The 10,156-nt window shown below is 39.5% G+C and overlaps 1 protein-coding gene across 1 annotated transcript in view; it reads left to right on the plus strand.

Annotated features, from left to right (window-relative positions):
- LOC134224720 (mitochondrial pyruvate carrier 1) overlaps positions 1–970 on the plus strand; it is a 39,370-nt gene extending 38,400 nt beyond the window's left edge. Inside the window, exon 4 of the transcript XR_009983037.1 lies at positions 55–970. The gene's annotated coding sequence lies outside the window, so the exon portion shown is untranslated. The remainder of the gene's footprint in view (positions 1–54) is intronic.
- The last annotated feature ends 9,186 nt before the right edge of the window (positions 971–10,156 follow it).

Consider the following 10,156-nt stretch of genomic DNA (forward strand, 5'->3'; position numbering starts at 1 on the left):
TTTCACTGAGATCCATGTTTTTCACTGCATTGACTGTGAAATATTTCTACCCTGGTGTGACACTTCTTAGATAACTAGCAGTTTGGTTTAGGTTGAAGGTTCGCAGAACACAGGTGCTTTTATAATAGAGGTTGTAGGAAAGTTCACTAGCTTTAACTATTTCTTCGACGGTAAACAAGGAAACAAAATTGAGCTGTTAATTTATGATACTTACAATGTGACCCAGTGGATATTTATGCTACAAAAAGTTTATAAAAAATGTCATAGAAAAGGGGAAAAGGGTGTAGTACAAACAATTTTTAGATACATTTAAAAACAAAGATACAAATTTTGACAAACGCACTATTGCACGAAATGTAGTCTTTCCATAGTTGCACTGAATAAATTTATACGATAAAAATAAATGATCTTGGTCGGGAAATCTTAGGATTACGTTCAGTCAATGTTCCTGTTATCCACTTGAAATGCCAACTTGTCAAATGATTAATACTGTATGTTTTCGAATTTTATAACCACTTCCAATATCCCTGTAATCTTATAAGTTATAATCAATTATTCAATTGAATTTCGAAAAAGTATACTTGATTATTATCGAATGGCTTCAATTGCCTAACAAATGTTATGGCTACCGCGGATCGATTTTTTGTATTGAGGTCATCATGGCAATCACGACATAAACTCGAGCTTTGACGTGTCATTTCGACACTTTTTCGTTGTATAAAGTATTGGAAAATAAATGTATATATTGCAAAAAGAAAGTCATGAAAGTTCCAATAATGGACTTTGAATCTGCTTGAATTGAATGTCGTACTTGCCCCGATGTCCTTATCGTTACCAATTAGAATATATCATCATACTATTATAAAATGTTTATCACATATACGCCATGTGTTCGTATACTTTTGAGAGGGGCTATATTTATGAAGAAGTGAAACAATTATTTTCACAATAAATGTCTTACCGGATGGAAGTTAATCGAAGTTTCATTATACTGTTTATCACATCTAGGATTGAAGGCTCTCTCCCGCGAAACACTTTCGGCTTCGTCTGTCTCTATTAGGAATAAATAATACTAGCTATACCGTGACCTGCCCTAATTCCGCGCATCGCCTAATACCGTGGTTTTCATAAAAAAAATCAGAACCTGGCTATCATGGACATCACATTATTTGATGAAATGTTCAAACATAATATATTTGAACATTTCACCAAACAATACGATGTCCATGATAGCCAGGTTCTGATTTTTGATGAGAACCACTGTATTAGGCGATGGTGGTGACTGGCCCCATGATTACTTCCGGTCTTTTACTATACTATAGTAATAGTCAAGCATTCGTTGTACATATGACTAATATGGGGGGTAAGCGTGATGAAATGTTGTAGAATTTAAAAAGAAAACGAATGTGTGGAAATCTAATATAATGCTGTGAAAAGGAACCACTTGACTAAGCACGTCTTACCTGTCAGTTCGCTTGGAGCTCAATGAGGAAGAGATATTCTGGGTTACTACGATGCGTGAAAACTTGCAATGAATGCAAGTGCGTATAATTGCCATATGACAGGTACAACGTGGCATGCTCTGTTTATGTTTATCATGTAGTACCACACATCTTCCCTCTTCTCCAGAAAAAAAATCGATTCGATTAGTTCCATTTGAATGTTCAATAAATCTTCCGCCATTCTATTAGCAATTGTCGCCACTACCAACTAGGTGATATGTTAAAATTCATTTTTTTTTTATTTCTACATTGTCAAATGAAACCAACTTCTTAGAAGTTTTTATAAATATCATAATTGATGACATAACTAATTCACAATCCACGAAGTATTTCATGGCTGAATTAATATGTTATACAAAAAAGTTTTATAATAATGCTAGATGCATCTATGCTTTGGCATCTATCAGCAATCCATTTTCGAAATCTAATAATGAAAACAATATGACTCATAATTTTCATGTACACCCGATTCTGTTTTTACACGGATTTTTTTTACACGGCCGTGTAAAAAAAATCCCATACAATTTTTTTGCAAAGTTGCTCCATTTTGCGTGATTCGTCGAGAAATCATAAAACTTTTTTTACACGGATTTTCAAATTTTGAACTGAAAACTTTTTTTACACGGAACGCATCCCCCGTGTAAAAAAAGAATCGGGTGTATCACCATCAGACCCGACGAACTTCGTTTCTCCTAAAATTGGTTTATTTTCTAGTTAGTTCTCGAGTTATGTAGAAATTTCTCTCTTATTTGTATGGGAGCCCCCTTTCCAGAAGAGGGAGGGGTTTCGAACCACCACAAAAACATATCTCTATAAACATAGCCCTCTTCCCAAAGAAGGAGGGGTCTCGAACTATCTTAATAACCTTTCCCGGCCCCGAAAACCTCTGCATACAAATTTTTACGCCTATCGGTTTAGTAGTTTTCGAGTCTATAAGGGTCAGACAGACAGAAATTTATTTTTATGTATATAGAATATAGATTTCCTCTACAAATAATCACCTAAAGCTGGTAGCTTTCGGTTATTTCGCAGGATTCATTGTACAAACTTTGAGTCTTGGAGCTAGAACTTCTCTGAACCAGGCTTGTAAAAATAGAAGTTTTACCAAACATGTACCTTTTAATTTTTATTCATTCAATTCAAGGCAATTTGCTTAATGAATATGCGACATTTTTCAGCTAGTATTCTTATGCTGACAATTTATTTGCTTTTGTTTGAGAACCTCTTGCCAACCGTCCCATAGCACGAATGTTCTTGTTTTTGCTCATATGCAACGCAAGCAACAAGAAATCGAGTTCAACTACCTGTAAATCAAAGCTTTGAAAGTGTGCTAGCCGAAGGCACTGATTCTTTGATCTAGAACTCTAAATTAAGCAAAGAATAGTAAATCTAATGTTTTCTTCCTAAAATCAATCATTCTTTGTGAAATTAAAGTACGAAAACATGAATCTGTTTTTTTTTCTCTCTGATTAGTTGGTTTTCCGAACGGATAAGAGACATGTCTCCGATCCATCTCTGACCGGAATGAAACACAATCTATATCCAAGCAATTATTTATATTTTGACATAAATTCAGTTACATCAATATATACAGGGTCGAGAGAATCATTCGTGCGTGCAATCAATTTACATCGCATTCAGTTGTACTACAATTATTAATGTTAGTGGGTAATAATGAGAAATCTTCCATCTTCTTTCTGCTTCATGAGACTTTCAACATTCAACACAGTACAATTGATCCGCTCTGCGCGATCAACTTGACCCGCTCTGCGCGGTCCACTTGACCCGCTCTGCGCGGTCCACTTGACCAGCTCTGCATGGTATATGTGGCCAACTCTGCGCGATCTTGAAGATCCGCTCAGGGACAGTGCTATACACTTTTCCTCTGCTGTTTCACTTCGCTAACAGTTTTTTTTCTCACCTGAACAGCAAGGAATCTGTTGTCTTCTATTGGTTTAGCAATTCTGATAAGAATAAACTCCAAATGGTTCCTTTTCAACAAAATCACTTTATTAGGTCCCTCTTAGCGTTGCAACGATGAAATTGCAACTCCTGGCAGGATCGCCATTGTGGAAATCTAATATAATGCTGTGAAAAGGAACCACTTGACTAAGCACGTCTTACCTGTCAGTTCGCTTGGAGCTCAATGAGAAAGAGATATTCTGGGTTACTACGATGCGTGAAAACTTGCAATGAATGCAAGTGCGTATAATTGCCATATGACAGGTACAACGTGGCATGCTCTGTTTATGTTTATCATGTAGTACCACACAGAATATTAAGACCAAGTGCCACTGGATGACTCCAAACGGGCCACTGTAATGTGGGGTAGTCAGGGTTTAACTAAATTAAATTACTTAGCGCAAGAGAGGGTTTAAACTCTGCGTTACCGTCAAACCTTGCAACAGCGGGGTGACTTGCAACACGGGTTTTCCACAAGTTTTTGTTTTTTTTTTACAATAAAAATATACCCAAACATCGACCTATGCCATTACGCATCCCTAGTTTACATTGTATTTGTTGTGCCTAGTTGGTATTTAGGTGAAAATATAACTCACTGTTGTTTTTTTGTATTATTTTGTGAAACGGTTTCGTTAATTGAAAGTCGAACGTCGAAAATCGTAAGTTCGTGTAGCAAATTGAAAATAATTTCACCAAGATCGATCCCCTCTCCAGTAACAGTACCTAATTAGGTATGTATTTCCGTAAAAACTATAAAATAATAAAATTGTTTGTTTTTGAAATATCAATTTTTTTTAAATTTGTCCCCCTGCGGGGTGACTTGCAACAGGTGATACACGATAGTTTATTTTCCAAAAACTGCTGATTCAGTTTTCAAACATTTTTTTCCAAACTAGCATTGATTTTATGTTACAGAATTCCTTTATCATGCCGCGAAACTACAAGAAACCTGCAGGAAGTTGCATGTATGCTAATTTTTCAATGAAAACTTTGATGAAGGCAACGGTAGAAGTTAAAAAACAAAATGTTTATCCGGGAAACCGCTTGGCGGTACGATTTGTCCCTAACAACAATTTTACATGATCCTAATACAGAAAACAGAAAAACTAAGACTTACGGTGGTCAAACAGTGTCAGGGTGTCTACTACCTGGAAAACCCTGGAAAACCTGGAATTATCAGGAAATTTCTCCCCACCTGGAAAATACCTGGATTTATCAGGGAATTCCTGACATAATCAGGAAAATTTTAATACCCGGTGATCATGAGTGAAATTCTCTCAAAAGATGAAAAAATCCTTAAAAATATTCGAATAAATATACCAATCAAATCTATCGAAAATGTAGTGAACGTTAATTGATCGTTGTTCCGCAAAAAACGTTTTGCTATCTTCTTAAGAATTCCTGGAGAATTTCCGAAGCTATTCTTGGGGAAATCAATTAGGGATTGCTTTGTAAATTCTTTTGTGTGTCCATAAGAATGATTAGCAATTTTCTAAATTATTTCTGGAGGAATTTCCAAGATTAAAGTCGAAAAATCGAAAATCCCGGAGGAATTTCAAAACGAGTTTCCGGACGATTTTTCGTATGGTTTCTTTAAGAAATTCCCGTAAGGGAACCTGGAGGGATTTTCAAAAAAAAAAAGTGTAGAGTGATTTGTGAAGGATTTTTGCTAAAGGAATTCTTGAAAGAATAGCCGAAGGATTCCCAAATGGATTATTCAAAGGAGTTTCTAAAGGTATTCTAGAAGTATTTCCAACGAATTCTTAAATACAACACATCCGGAAAAACTTCTCCAGGTGTTTTCTAAAGTTTTCCTCAAGATACTTCTGAATAAGTTCGTAAACAATCCCAAGGAATTGCAAAAGAATATCCGAAGCATTTTCCGAAGATGTTTACACTAAAGCAGTAATAGAACGCTAGTGGTGCTGTAATCATTGAAATTATTCTGCCAAAATATGCATCAATAAGCTTAATAGCCCATTCAAATTACGATTAGATTATTTATCGTAATAAATATCGTGTTAAAACGGCGAAAGATAATTGAATGTATGGGGATGGCATCAGGTTGTTGTTTATCACGATATTTATGATCATAAATGGCGTAATCTGAATAGGCTGTAACTTGGCCGTTTGACACTTATAGTACCGGTACCTTGGCTGCTAGGTCCAAACAAACTAGATGTTGGTCACGCGAACAGGTATAAGGACGTTAGGCAAGAGTAGGTTAGGCATAAAGGATGTTAAGCAAAAAATGCCCCAAAAATAACCCACTACATAAAGAAAGTGTTATGCCTAACATCCTTATGCCTAACGTCATGGACCCAGCAATCTCATATTTTTGCATCAACACATTTCCTGAAGGAGTTTTCGTAAGAAGTTCTGAAGAATTACCTGAAGAAATTCTCAAACATATTTCCGGAACATTTCCTTAAGAAGTTTTCTTTAGTTTCTTTAAAAAAAAACAGCCGAAATAAAATTCAAAGAAATTTCCGAAAGAATTCTTAACTAAGTTTCCAAAGAAATTCCTAAAAAAATTTCAGGAGAATATCTGAAGAAATCTGTAAAGTATTTTATAAAGGTATTTCCGAGACATTTTCGAACAAACACCTAAAGGAATTTTAAAAAAATGGTAAAGGAATCGCCAAATTCGTCTCTATGGGCCGAAACAATTTCTTGAGATGTTTCTAAAGTTTTAGCCAAGAAATTTTCAAATTAAATCCTGAAGGAAGTTTTGAAGCAATTCTTAAAATCCGTAGGAATCTATGGAGAAATTTTCAAAGGAATACTTGGAGGAATTTCCTATGTGATACTTGAAGGAATACATATTGATTGAATGGCTGAAGCAATTTCTGGGTGAACTTGCGGAGGAACTCCTGGAGGAATTTCTTTAGTAATTTACAACATTGTTTTGTGAAGCCACTAAAATATTCTTTAAAATAATATTTTTCGCAATATTTACTTTTTTGAATTGATCATTTTGCTGCTAAAATCTATATATGGCACGTTTGTTTTTGCCTGGAAATTAATGTAAAACACCTGAAAAAAAACCTGGAAAAATCAGGGAATTTTATTTTTACAGATGAGTAGACACCCTGAGTGTTGAATCTCCAAAAAGATCCAACACTTGTGGATGTTTTACTGCTTGCTGCGGAAATGCCTTTTCAAAATAATGATCTTAACATAATCGTGGTAATTTGGATGGCGGGGAAAGAAAGGAAAACCGTTTTAAAACCAACTATCCAGGGAATGGTGATGGTACACACCATTCTTAAACCGACATAAAGCACTTTCAAACCGATGACCTAAAAATATCAATCGATCCGTAGAAATCGTTAAAAAAATCGGAATGAGGGGAGGGGGATCCCTCAAGTAAGGCCTCTGCATTGACAGTGGTGAAGAATGACCCAGGAAGAAAAATCACTATGGTTAAGTTGTTCTAAAACATGTTATGATTGAATTCGATGAAGTGTTGCAAGTCACCCCGCTTACAACATCCATCATTTTGATATTTTTTTCATATTTTTATTATTGTTATATGTCTGATTATGATCACTAATATTAGGACACATTAAAAGTATCATGTACTAGTAGAATGAATAAATCCTTTTAATTTAGAATTATTGAGAGAGAAACTTGAAAGTGTTGCAAGTCACCCCGTTTTACGGTACATTGCATTTTTTCCCCGATTCGGTGCGTTATCATGAGTGATCAGCACTCATGGAACACATTGTTTAACGCGAATGTCAGTTCAATCAAAGGTAATTGCCTATTTCCGGGGATTAAACCACCCGACTTGGACGTTAATTTACAATGTTATGAAAACTCATATGTGAATATGTACGTTATGTGGAAGATATTGATTTGGAAAATGTATTGGAGGTAACCACTTTCCCTTCGATGGGACTCGAACCCATGACCCTACAGTACGCTAGACTGGTGCTTTAACCAACTAAGCTACGAAGGACCTCCGTCGGCCTTCGCAACCTAGCGGCTACTGAACGAGCTCGAGATTCCCAAATTGGACGCATAGTCAAATCACTTGCAATCCATTTCTCAAGCCAACACTTCCACATGTGTGTAGTAGACTTTCACATTAGAGGAGCGTGAGTATTTAGAATGTCTGGCGGTAATACACATTCTTCATCAGCAACTGTACGCCCTTTGTCCTCGGAAGGTGGGAAGGGTCGACTTCGCGCCTGCTTCCCTCTGCACGACTGGTATCAAGAATGATGATGCCGCGTGCACCCCAAATTGACCTCTCTGCGCCAACACACAGAGGGACTTGCCGACGCGGTGCCTACGCCTGCCCCAGCCTTGACGAGGACCCCTTTCCGTCCTCGGGCTCGGAACCCGCCCGGTTGACCAACGCCGCGAAAGCGACGATACCTTGTTGTTCTTCGCGCGGCCACTTGTTCAATAAAAGGATCGAGTTCGACCACAGGGCACTTGGACCTCCGAGACGATTTTGACGATACGCGATAAAACGGCGTTCCAGCCAACTTTATCTTTACACATCCTCCGAAATAGGTTGTCCGGGGTAGTATCCAGACCACATGTGGCAAGCATGTGGTCACGCATTGTGCGAAAACGTGGGCACACGAACAACACGTGTTCCGCTGTTTCCTCTAAACCTGCGCACACCGGACACACGGGCAAGGCCGAGTGGCCGAACCGGTGTAGATACTGTCTGAAGCAACTATGGCCTGCAAGGCCTGGGTCAGATGGAAAGTGATTTCCCCATGGAGTCAATTGACCCATGTGCCTATCTCCGGTATCAACCTATGTGTCCATCTTACCTGCACTGTAATTTTGCAGCACGCTCAAACGCCGGGCACTTCGAACCCCCCATGGGATGTTTGCTGTTCGCAGCTTTGCTGGAACAAATCAAACAATTGGCAGGGTCCATGCAGCATTGTGCCCTCCAATCCGCAGCATCGGCAGAGCTTGCTTCTGTCAGGTCCTTTGCAGTCCCATTGCTTATGCCCCGGTTCCAAGCACTTGAAGCAAACTCGTATATACCCACAGGGCACACCGACCATCCCACCTTGATGCTCCCTAACTTGACTACCTTGGAGGCGTCCGCTGCAGATAGCCGAACCAATGCTACCTGCGTCCTTGCCAGACCTTTCCGTAGTCGCACGACGTGCCCGCGAATACTTGAGCCTCAGTCTGTGTAGAATTTGGCACCACCGTCTTCGCTGGCACGCCCTCGATCGATTCGACCTTGCCCGGGTCCGCGAATCCTTGGGCCTCAGTCTGGGTAGACCTCGACTCCATGGATTTCACGAGTTTGCACTTGGCCGTCCCGACCGCCCTCTCCAGCTTGGCGTCCAAAATCGACTTTCGAAGTTTCTGCAAGCTCCTCTTGAGGTCCTTACTGATATTGTGCTTCGATGACGCAAATTCGATTATGACGTCCAGCTGTTCCGTCGCCACCTCGAAGGCCGAAAGCCCATCGCGTTTGCGGTTCATCGCCTTCACAAGCCATGGGCCGTCCATAACCACTACCGGCGTAGCTGGGGAGAAGGTTAAGTGACCCACGCTGGCGCTGCGCACCGAGCTGCCGACTATTGCCTCTGATCTCCTAGGCGGAGACCTGAACAACCCACCTCTTGCGAAGGGGTTGTCGCCTACACTACTACCACTAATTGAGGAAGAATTGACTTGGTTTTCCATTTTGATCCCACGAGTTGCTCGGGAAAAGAGGCCCACCACACCAGAGCCCAGCATGACGTGGTAAGAGGCAATTGCGGTGGAGGGTTCCCAGGCTCCGTTAAAGGCCTAGCTCATTATTTCACCCCCTGGCCATGCATCCCCTCGGCACGGTTCGCTTAACGCCTTGGGATTGGGGGTTAAGGACGATGGTCCCCTTGGTCGCCCCCTCTCGCTCTAGCTGATGTCAGAAGGACAATAGTGCCCAGGCTGCACTAACAGCTAGTACAAAATCCTTAGCTGGCGGTCGATTGTCATCGGCAGACCCGTGGAAGCGTGAGATTGGAACTTGTGAGAACCAGAGCTGTGTAGGTTGCAACTTCCCAGACGTCAAGTCACCATTTCGCAGCCAATGTAAGTGTATGTGTGTGTGCACACGAAAACCGGAAAACATTAGCCACTTTTTGATATAGTAATTCTTAATCGATTTTCTCGCAACAGGTTGCGAGACGCGGGATAAACTCTAGTTTATCACTATTGAATATAATCATGATCGGTTATTGCGTTCAAATATTATGAAGAAAATGGTGTATTGAACCATAAACGGTTGGTTGGTTGACTCGTCTTACAGAGTTTGCATGAGCCATAATGTAGGCAATTATTTATGATGTGTATCACACTAAGGTGAAACTAAACGATTGAATCGATAAAGGCATCGTCACCGGTTTTTCATCTGGGTTTTTGACGTAAACTACACTCATAAAAATTTACACGTTCGATTCATGTTTTTCGGAATGTAGATTTTTTCAATCAGCTTACACCATCAAGTCTAGTGTACTTCACATCACTGAGATGTGCTTTACAACCTCTGTTCAAATGGCAATGTTTATGTTAAGATCCATAGAGTAGAGTGGGGCACTTAGTTTTCAATCGATCATGTGGCCCTTATGAAGCAAGCTTCTGCATATCAAATCAGTGTCGATGATTCATATACTCTTCCTTTATGTTACCCAGTGGAAAAATATTGAAATTATTGAGAT

The sequence above is a fragment of the Armigeres subalbatus genome, chromosome 1 (assembly GCF_024139115.2).
Source record: "Armigeres subalbatus isolate Guangzhou_Male chromosome 1, GZ_Asu_2, whole genome shotgun sequence".
In the NCBI taxonomy this organism is placed as follows: Eukaryota; Metazoa; Arthropoda; class Insecta; order Diptera; family Culicidae; genus Armigeres; species Armigeres subalbatus.